Source organism: Salvelinus namaycush, chromosome 5 (genome assembly GCF_016432855.1).
Source record: "Salvelinus namaycush isolate Seneca chromosome 5, SaNama_1.0, whole genome shotgun sequence".
Lineage (NCBI taxonomy): Eukaryota > Metazoa > Chordata > Actinopteri > Salmoniformes > Salmonidae > Salvelinus > Salvelinus namaycush.
In genome coordinates this window covers 31,321,131-31,331,468 of record NC_052311.1, presented here as the reverse complement: position 1 = coordinate 31,331,468, position 10,338 = coordinate 31,321,131, and the positions used below count along the sequence as shown (strand labels likewise).

Sequence of the window (10,338 nt, the reverse complement as noted above, 5' to 3'; positions counted from 1 at the left end):
ATGCCTGATATACTCCCTCATTTAGCCACAGGACACACATAGTATTGACTGAGGACTGCGTCTGCTTCATTTTGGGGAAGACAAAGACAATAAAGTTAAGTCTCTCAGTGTTGGCTTCCTTGCCTGTCTTGGGCTCCAAATTAGTTGTGTGGTGTTACACCCCTTGCCCCCCGTCATGAGATCTGGGTGAGACAGGCAAATCTGTTTGAAGGACGGCTTCGTCCCTCCAAAATCAAATTACAGGCCGCATGTGTCTCAAGGTCAGAGGACATACATGTGTGGTGACTTTATTCCCGTGAAAACTGATCCTGATTCAGTTTTACATTATTTGCTTGTTCAGGGGGATAAAGGGTTTGGAATGAGACATCGGTGTTCAGACAGACACTTGTTGTTAGCCCCTCTCTGTTTTAGAGAGAAAGAAGAAAGGTGAAGCCATGGAAACACAGTGTTTCCAGCTATTTATTTGCTTAACCTTCAACTTCAAGTCTCCAATTGAAGTGGTCCTCATTAACTCTCGTATAAAGCAGTATGTTTGTTTTTTAGTCTAGTCTGTCAATGTGTTGTCAGCAACCTTGACAGAGATAAGCAATACAAGTCCACATAAAACGTGATAAAAATGGCAGACTACTTATACTTATTATTACAGATCACATGTTAATCATAGGTCTGCCATGATGAATATTGAATAATGTTTGCATGAATGGTCTTCAATGGTCTGGAGAGCCTCTTGAAAGTAGTGGGGTGACAATGGTTTGAATGGTGTGATTACTATCTCAGTGCTTACTTGGCAAGCAGTACTTGAATGAGTTTACAGTATATCACGCATTTTCAACCTATGTATAAATTAATGAACAGGTAGGAACTATTTCTGAACTATTTTTCATCCGTATTACTAAATAAACCTATTAAAATATTTGGTGAACTACTGGACAGACTGTCCAGAAGATGAGCTAAATATGAAATGTAACTATTAATTTAATGAGATAACGCTGTAACCTGATTAGGGACAGTTGATGCCGTGCTGGTGCCCCCTGTCGACCATTGTGGGGCAGTGTTGTATAGCTCTGCAGAAAGAGGGACATTCTGACATTTCTCTCATCAGACAAGTCTGCAAAAACGGGAGAACGGAGCCCGGGTACAGGGAAAGCGAGATGAGGCGTCGTGTTTGCTTTGGTTGAATCCAAGTATTAATTCTACCAGATGCCGATTGAGAAGGTGAGTGTGACAAAGTACATCGTTTTCTGGTGCAAATGTTTTGGTCAAGACGAGCTGATCGCTGCTCAATCGTTCAACTACTAGCCCCGACTGGCTTGCTATCATCCACTCGCCTTGGCGCAGACTGAAAATGCAGCCACAGTTTTGGCCTGAATTTCCCATGAATTGAAAACGAAGCCCGGGTACAGAGTTGAATCTCACAGCAGTTTTTGCCTATTAAATAGTGGTACCAATGAAGGCCATTTGTATGAATTCTAGTCAAAGTTTTCCGCCTGGAATTGTGTCCGGGTGTTTGAATATCTGCATCAAGTAAGTGAAGCCCCGTGATACAACTTCGCACGAGCAAGATATTAACTTATTATTGTAACTTTGTGGCCTGTGAGTATCGTTAGGATTGATTGTAACTGTTCAGTAAGTCTACTTACCATTCTGAATGAGGGTACAGACAGAATCTGAAAACACTGTCGAAGTGGGAAAACAACCTGCTGTTGTCTTCATCTTTTGCAATGTTGCCGATTGGAATTATGCGAGAAAAAGTGTACATATATTTCCTTATTTTTATACCTAAAGATGGAGCACTTTGGACCACATTTTTTTCTGACTGCACCCAACAATTCATTTTTAATTCAATAACGTTTCACGTGACAGTGGAAAGTTGGTTATGTAGGCTATGTCCCGCTAGGACTGACTGATGTGGAGGGAAGGCAGTAGTGATTAGGCTGCTACATCGTTTGTCTAGAAGAGCCTTCCTTCAAAGTAGCCAACTTCAGTATCCACCCTACATAGAATTTGAGAAACTGTAGGCTACATAACATCATTATGGTGATGATGATATACATGCACATGACTAAGAAGTACAAAGATATATATCATATATACGTTTATATATGTTTACACATGTTTTTATACACACATTTTCCTATTGAGTCAAATTCAGACAGTTTCCATATAGAGAAATGCCAGTGCATTTTTTTACGGCTGCTGCTGCTATGTGATCAAATCTCAGCATGACTTCATCCTAATGTGCTATTATAAAGGCTATGTAAGGCTGTTATAAGCATGTTGTAAACATGCTGCTGTGTTGACTAGAATGTAATGTTATTCATGGCTAGTTTAGGCTGATGGGAACCACAGTAGCCCCACAACATACCAGTTCTTGTATTTTTCCATGTCAGTGCCCCTCAAAGCCGTGCTCAGTAGTGATGGGTCGTTCGCGAACGAGTCGGCTCTAAGAGCCGGCTCTTGTAGCTGAACGTTGGGAGCCGGCTTGCATATCAGAAGATCCGAATCTATTTATACAAAAAAAATTAAAATTAAGATATGAATAATCAAAAGATTTAAATGAATAGAATTAACTAATTCAAAGAACAAAAAAAAGAAATAAAGTAATATAGGCCTAAATGCTCAAGCGCACACACATTCGTTCTGACTGTCTGCTCAGACTAACAGCCTCACCTGTTGTTCCTGTCAATCAGACACGCAGTGTCAACCAATGAACCAAAGATGCGTGAGGGAGGGCCGAGCCAACTCACTCACAGTCACACACTTAGCATCCGAGGAGAGAGGAAGGACAACTGTGAAAACAACAGCTGGAAAATGAGTCGGAAGCACTTGGATACATTTTAATAATGTAGACTATGTTAGAGCACAGTGTAGAATTTGCCAAAACAAAATCTCATATAATGCCGGTTCTACGCACAACCTACACCGGCATATGCGAACTGTGCACCCGACTGTGAAGTTAGCTGTAGCGGAGCTTCGAGAAACTAGCGGGCCTGCAAGTGAATAGTGGTGGAGCCAGCACCTCCACACGTGAAGATGTATCCATCAGTCAAGTAGGCCTACTCTGCGAACAACAGCAACGCAGTCTTCTATGGACCAGTTTATGCCAAAGTCTATGTCTGTAGCAAAACAAGGCCAAATTGATATTGCATTGGCTAAAATGATTGCCACCGATTTCCAGCCATTTTCGATCGTGGAGGACAGAGGTTTTAGAAATGATAGCAATAGTCTAAATCCAATGTACACAATTCCAAGCAGGAAAACCCTTTCAAAATCACTTATTCCACAACTGTACGAGAGCACACAGGCTTCAGTGCGGGAAAGAGTCCAAAAAGCTACTGCAGTTTGCCTTACCACTGACTGCTAGACATCAAGGGTAACTAACCACTTCTAACATGTCGGTTACGTGTCACTTCATTGAAGATTTTTCAATGTTGTAACGGGCTTCTTCCTTCTCCTCATCCGAAGAGGAGTAGCAAGGATTAGACCAAAATGCAGCGTTGTGATAAGACATGATTTTTAATCAACAAAACAGAAAACACGACGAACACTTGAATAATTACAAAACAACAAACGACGTAGACAGACCTGGACGACGAACTTACATGAAACACGAAGAACGCAAGAACAGGAAAACTGACTACATAAAACGAACGAACAAACAAAACCGAAACAGTCCCGCGTGGCGTAACATACACTGACACAGGAGACAACCACCCACAACAATCAATGTGAAAACACCTACCTTAATATGGCTCTCAATCAGAGGAAATGAAAACCACCTGCCTCTAATTGAGAGCCATATCAGGTCACCCTTTAACCAACATAGAAACACATAACATAGACTACCCACCCAAACTCACGCCCTGACTGTCAAACACATACAAAAACAACAGAAAACAGGTCAGGAACGTGACAGATGTCTAGCAGTCTTCTGGACTGCTTTGAGTTCAGCGACAGACACACCTCAGAGAAATTGGCAGAAGAACTGTTGAGAGCGGTCAGAGAATGGCAAGTAGATGGAAAAGTGGTCTGTTGTGTTAGTGACAATGCAGCTAACATAACCAAAGCTATGAAAATGTCTAAATGGACCCATCACCCATGTCTTGCCCACACAATCAACCTGATTGTAAGAGATGCTCTGAAGGTGATGAAGTCCACTGTGGACAAAGTGAAAGCAGCTGTGGAATACTTCCACAGGAGCACAGTAGATGCTGAACAACTAAAGTTTACACAACGTCAGATGGGGCTGCCTGAGCTGAGGCCTAAACAAGACTGCACTACAAGGTGGAATTCAACATTTTATATGTTGAAGCGGTTTCTTGAGTCAAAGGATGCCATCATCTCTACCCTGGCCATTGTCAATGTACCTGTTGATGCTCTGACCCAAGAGGAATGGGAGGTGGTGGAGGAGGTGTGCGGAGTCCTGGAACCCTTTGAGGGGTCACTGTGGAGATCAGTGGAGAGAGGTACAGTAAGCAGTTATTACTACATCATTATTTAATCCAGTATTATATATGTATATGAGCAGTAGATGCGAATGTAGTATCAGTAGACAAAACATTAACCTGAACTAATAAGTTACTGTTCTCTCTTTTCAGCTATGTGACAGCCTCAAAAATGATACTCCTGTGTAAGGGCCTGCAGCAGATCACAGCCAGCCTCCAGAGAGAAACAAATGTAACCACAGGACATGTGACAGAGTTGATGGACACCCTATGTTCATCAATGGACAGAAAGTTCCACAGAATGGAATATAATCACGTACTATCAGAAACCGCTGCACTTGACCCCAGGTTTAAGAAGTAAGCCTTCAGTGATGCCAGAGATTGATAATGCTCTTCAAAGAATAACCTCAGCAGCAGGGAGGGACAGCCCCAGCAGTCAGCTGGCTCAGGCACCAGGGCAACAGAAAGAAGAGGGATCAGATGGAGCAGAAGCACCAGCAGTAGTGCCACAAATGTCTGCTGTTTGGATGCTGTTTGACGAGAGAGCAACTGGGGAAGCAGCATGAAGGAATCCCTCAGTAGATGCCATAATGGATGTCTGATCTTATTTGGAGGAGCCCCTCCAAAGATCTGCAGATACTCTGAGCTGGTGGAAGAACAAGGCCTCTGTCTACCAACGGCTTACTAAAGTCATGACAGGGAGACTGCATCGTGGCCACATCCGTTCCCTCTGAGAGGGTCTTCTCAAATGGGACAAGTAATTACTGAGAGAAGAAACCGCAGTAGCTCCTCGAAAGTGAGGCAGCTTGCATTTCTGAATGCAAATCTCTCATAAAAGCAAAATATGGTCAGCATTGCTGTGTGCTGCTGGTTATAACATGGCAATAAAGAAGAGAGAGAAAAGAGGGACCAGTTTAATGTTTTAAGTGAGATGCTGCAGGTTTGCACATTGTTATTTAGTTTTCTTTGATATGGTGTGATATTCTATTATTATGTTGTTCAGATTGTATTCGTTTTCAGTTGTTACATTTATATGCACTTTGTTTATATACATTAAAAAAGTTATACTTTAAATGCACATGTGTAATAGCATCCTTCTTTTTTACATTTATTTCAATTTGTGGGATGCTGCAGTTTTGCTAATTGTTATTTATTTTTCTTTGATATGGTGCAATATTCTATTATGCTGTTCAGATTGTATTCGTTTTGAATGGTTAGATTTATATGCACTTTGTTAAATTCTTTTTCATAACAAACCAATGCATTTTTAAATACATTGTGGTTAAGGTAAGAGTATGATTTCATTTAATAATTGAATTAGAATTGTTTTAACACCAATCATAGTCAAACTGTTTGACTTGAAAAAATACAAAACATATTTGTTTTAAAGAGCCGTTTAGGAGCCAAAAGAGACATCCCTTTTTGGTGAGCTGAGCCGAACGAGCCGGCTCACTGAAAAGAGACGGAATGCCCATCACTAGTGCTCAGTGTGTGTGTGGGGGGCCAACCCAGAACTCAGTCTATAGAATAAGAGGGGAACCAGGCAAACTTCCAATACATTATGTCCACTGACCCTATCCTTCTGCCCCAACACAAGACTGCTGGCGGCACCCATAGACATGCAGTGGCTGCAGTGGCTGTTCCATAGTACTTCATCCTTTGACTTCTCCCTCTCCATTAGTTTGTCCGCTGTATGCTCTTTGGCCAATTGATTGTAAGGGATACATTCATTAGATGTTTATATAGGATATTTATTCAGATTAGCCTAATGCTGACAATGTCCAATATGTTGAAATTGGATTTCTTGGAACAGATCAACGGAGTGGCATTTGGTACTGACTGGGAGAGTGTCGTAGAAGTAAACACATTTGGATAGTACAACTACAGCACAGCCCAGTATTAGTGATTCACCAGATCATATCAGTAAAACCTAGAGGGAAACCTCGAGAGTTGTTTGAATATAAAAAGGCAAGAGGTGGGACCAAGTCACTTATTCGAGTCACCAGTAAGTCTCAAGTCACACGGTCAGAGTCTCAAGTCGAGTCCAAAGTAGAACGGGTCGAGTCAAGTCCAAGTCGTGCATTCTAAGAGCAAGTCAAGTCACAAGTTCAAATCAAGTAATAAAAAAAAATCTGTATGTGCAAAGTCTTGTTCAACTACAAATCTTTAAATATTTATTGAGGGTACCAGACAGCCTTTTTCATTATTTTGTCTAGAACACTTTTTGATTATGTAATAATATATTTTAACAACAAATTCCAAATGCATGCTTTTGTAAACTAGTAAACTATCAATTTCAAGAAATGTTGACATACCAAAAGACCAGTAGGTCTATGCTAATAATTGTTGCTTGTGTAACCGATGTGAAATGGCTAGCTAGGTACCGGTGGTGCGCGCTAGCAGCCTTTCAGTCGGTGACGTCACTTGCTCTGAAACCTTGAAGTAGTGGTTCCCCTTGCTCTGCAAGGGCCGCGGCTTTTGTGGAGCGATGGGTAACGACGCTTCGTGGGTGACTGTTGTTGATGTGTGCAGAGGGTCCCTGGTTCGCGCCCGTGTCGGGGCGAGGGGACGGTCTAAAGTTATACTGTTACACTTGCCCCATTGTTGGTGGGCATGCCAAGTAAACTGTTAATATTCTTGATCACAGCAAAAAAATTAAGCGGCATATTTATTGATGGCAATCCTCTCTCCCTAGAATTTGACGCTTGCACTGCACCCGATACTACACTGAAAAAAAATGAAGGTTTTAAATGGTTCTTCCTCAGCTCTTAAATGGATACTTTGAGTGTTCATTTAACTCTTGAATCAACACTAGAAATATAAACAGAAAAAATGAACAAGTAAACACTGGCCAATTTGCTTTGTGCTATGAAAGGGACACATCTGCAGGCTCTCTGTGTCCAGTATGAAGGAAGTGAGACGTAGTTTTGTGAGCCAATGCTAACTAGCATGAGCGCTAACACTAGTTAGCGATTGCACTAGTGCTAGTTAGCAACTTCCTTCAAACTGCATGCAGAGACATACAAATGGTATCCATGAGTTCATCTGACTCTGGGGTAGTAGATAAAGGGCATCATTGCCAACATTACGAAGTATCCCTTTGAGGTTCTTAGGAGAACTCTTACCCGATAAACAACCTTTGAGTTAAGTGTGGGGTTCTTGACATCTACGGTTCTTCAGAATTCTAAAAGACTCTTGAAATGTATGGAAGCCTGCAGATGTGTCCCTTTCATAGCACACAGCAAATTGGCCAGTGTTAACTTGTGGATTTTTGTGTGTGTAATATTTCTAGTGTTGATTCAAGAGTTAAATGAAAACTCAGTGGTTTAAAAGAACCCAAGTGTTGGTGTTAATATCCAGAGTTGAAACAAATCCACGCCCATCGTTATCATATTTCCCAGCATGCTCTATTGCAGGTTGATTTCTAGAATTGTGTGTTTCAATATCTGTGTTTTTCCATGTACGTACATTGATTAATTAATCTTATGCTACTCAAATATAAATAACATAATTTTTTCTAAACTATTCCAATCTGCTACTTGGACGTATTGCACATGCTACTGAAATGGTTGTTCCAGTTTAAATGTTTTAGGTAGCCTCATATCTTAGTCTTCCTAACCCAGGCAGTCATTCTGAATGCAGGTTGCGGATTAATAAACGTTGGATATCCCCACTCTGGCTGGATTCCAATAGGAATTACACATCACTTTGCAAGCCAGCATATACTGTATGTGACTCGCAGGCCTGATGTGGCCTGTAAACTATGAGTTTCGGGTTACTGTATTAGTAGCAATGGTAATCGAAATTGTTATGTTTTTAATAATTTAAAGAAATGCAACAGTTGGACAATTGATGAAAACAATCAAAACTTTTAGAATTTTTATATTTCATCAGAAATTGAATGAATTATAGCACATAAACCTTTTCACTGGCACAGACATGGAGTAAAGGGATTCAATCTATTGACAAATGTAAAAAATGTTTTCTTAGAATGCACACACATATACATGTTCTTATTGTATCAGGTTTCTAAAATAATATTTTGTGTTAAAATAAAGAAAATGAGGTGCCTAATTTTCATAAACACACTGGTTGTATTTTCATATATTAATACATTTACATAAAGGGGTGGGACAAGGCTGCAACTACTGCAAAACCATGCTCTGTCTACCCTACCTGCACTCACCTGCACCGTCTAGACTGCCTCAATAATTAAGCATTTCGCTACACCCGCAATAACATCTGCTAAATATGTGTATGTGACCAATACATTTGATTTGAATTACTGTTGTTGTCACATTACTCTTGCATAATTCAATGTTTATCAAAAGCAGGATAACCTCGGATAAAAAATCAACACGCTGGCTCTAGATTACACCAAATATAAACATACTTTACATTGTTTGTGAGATCAGACATAATATCACTATAATCTGAGTGTTCATTTTTGGAAGTTGCTTTCATATCAGCGCATCTAATTTGTAAACATTTCAACTCTATTAAATTATAACTTTTTTAAATTCCACAAAATGAACACCCATCAAATGAAAGTTCCCTTTCTCCTCTTTCTTGTGATGTAAGTGTTGATAAGGTGCGTTAAATCCCTGACTAAGCTTTAGCGTTCTTATAGGTTCAACGGAAAGACAATGTATTGCATTGAACCCATTTCAACCGTTACTGGGGTGTGTTTGACTGGTTACTACAAACATTCCCACAGTCGTAACGTTAACGGGAAAAAACGACAGGCACTAGCAAGAGTATGAACGAGTCGCAGGAGTAAAATGAAAGCAATCAATCCAGAGAGATTTAAGTGACAAGTGGATTTTGCACCTGAAACACAGGAAATAGACGGCTGAAAAGACAGTCCTTGGGTGGGCGGGGCATGCACGTTGGTAGTATTAGGGTAAAACTAGAAGGCCTTATAAAATATATTTATTGTCTTAAAGAATTTAATTTGAATGACAATCAATTCACTTAGGCTCTCACTTGGTGAAGGCCACAGGACTGAAAATGAATGAATGCAACAACATGTCTCTGTCACTAGCAAACACAGTCACGGGTGGTACTGGTAACTCTAAAATTCACTTAAAAGGCACCCTGGGGTATATGCAAATAAGGGGGCTTTGACACCAAAATTGGTTTGAAGTGTTTTTCTGAACTCTGGTGCATTTACACCCTTTAGTTCAGTCCGTTTGGTTTGAACACATTAGGCGCACTCGGGATCATACTAAACAACACACTGTGGTTCGCTCAAAAAGGGTGGTCTCGTTGCGATTCAATTCCTACATGGTGCAGTCAGATCTCTGCAGGTGAGAACGCAGTCGGGACCAAACACGGCAAAAGAACCAGTGTCGCGCAGTATTATTGGTTGTTTGATTGCGAGGATTTGATGAAATGCACGCAGCATCATAATTTGATATCTCTGAAACATTCTCTGAGTAGCAGCTCATTTCTGAATGCATCGGATGCAGGTTAGAGGGCTATACCAGGGATAATAGGCTACTGAATATACCCTATTCACATCGCATTTAGAGCGGCTATTGCATTGTTTCATCCCGCATGTTGTTTGAAGGTCAAAGCGAAAGTAATATGAAGATTGGGACACACGCATTTTTGTCCAATAAACAAATTACTTGCATGGACACCTGGTTTTGTTTAGGGATTTTAATTTGTTTGACATTTGGCAATGTGTAAACAAACGGACCCCCCTAAAAAAAATAACACTTTGTAACAAATGATCTAACTCTGAATCGAACAATAGCTCAAAACTATGTGTGAAAACGCCACAAGGCTTAAAACCCTACAGCAGGGCTATTCAATAGCAGGGCTGTAGGGCTTAAACATTCCTGGTTTGGGATTTTTGTATGGTTCTTCAAAGAACCATCCCATTTAT

The 10,338-nt window shown here is 40.5% G+C and overlaps 1 protein-coding gene across 1 annotated transcript in view; it reads left to right on the top strand.

The window, feature by feature from the left end:
* The first annotated feature begins 1,081 nt into the window (after positions 1-1,081).
* The window catches only part of LOC120048195 (bifunctional heparan sulfate N-deacetylase/N-sulfotransferase 1-like), a 90,849-nt gene continuing 81,592 nt past the window's right edge, over positions 1,082-10,338 (top strand). The window contains exon 1 of the mRNA XM_038993962.1: positions 1,082-1,215. The gene's annotated coding sequence lies outside the window, so the exon portion shown is untranslated. The remainder of the gene's footprint in view (positions 1,216-10,338) is intronic.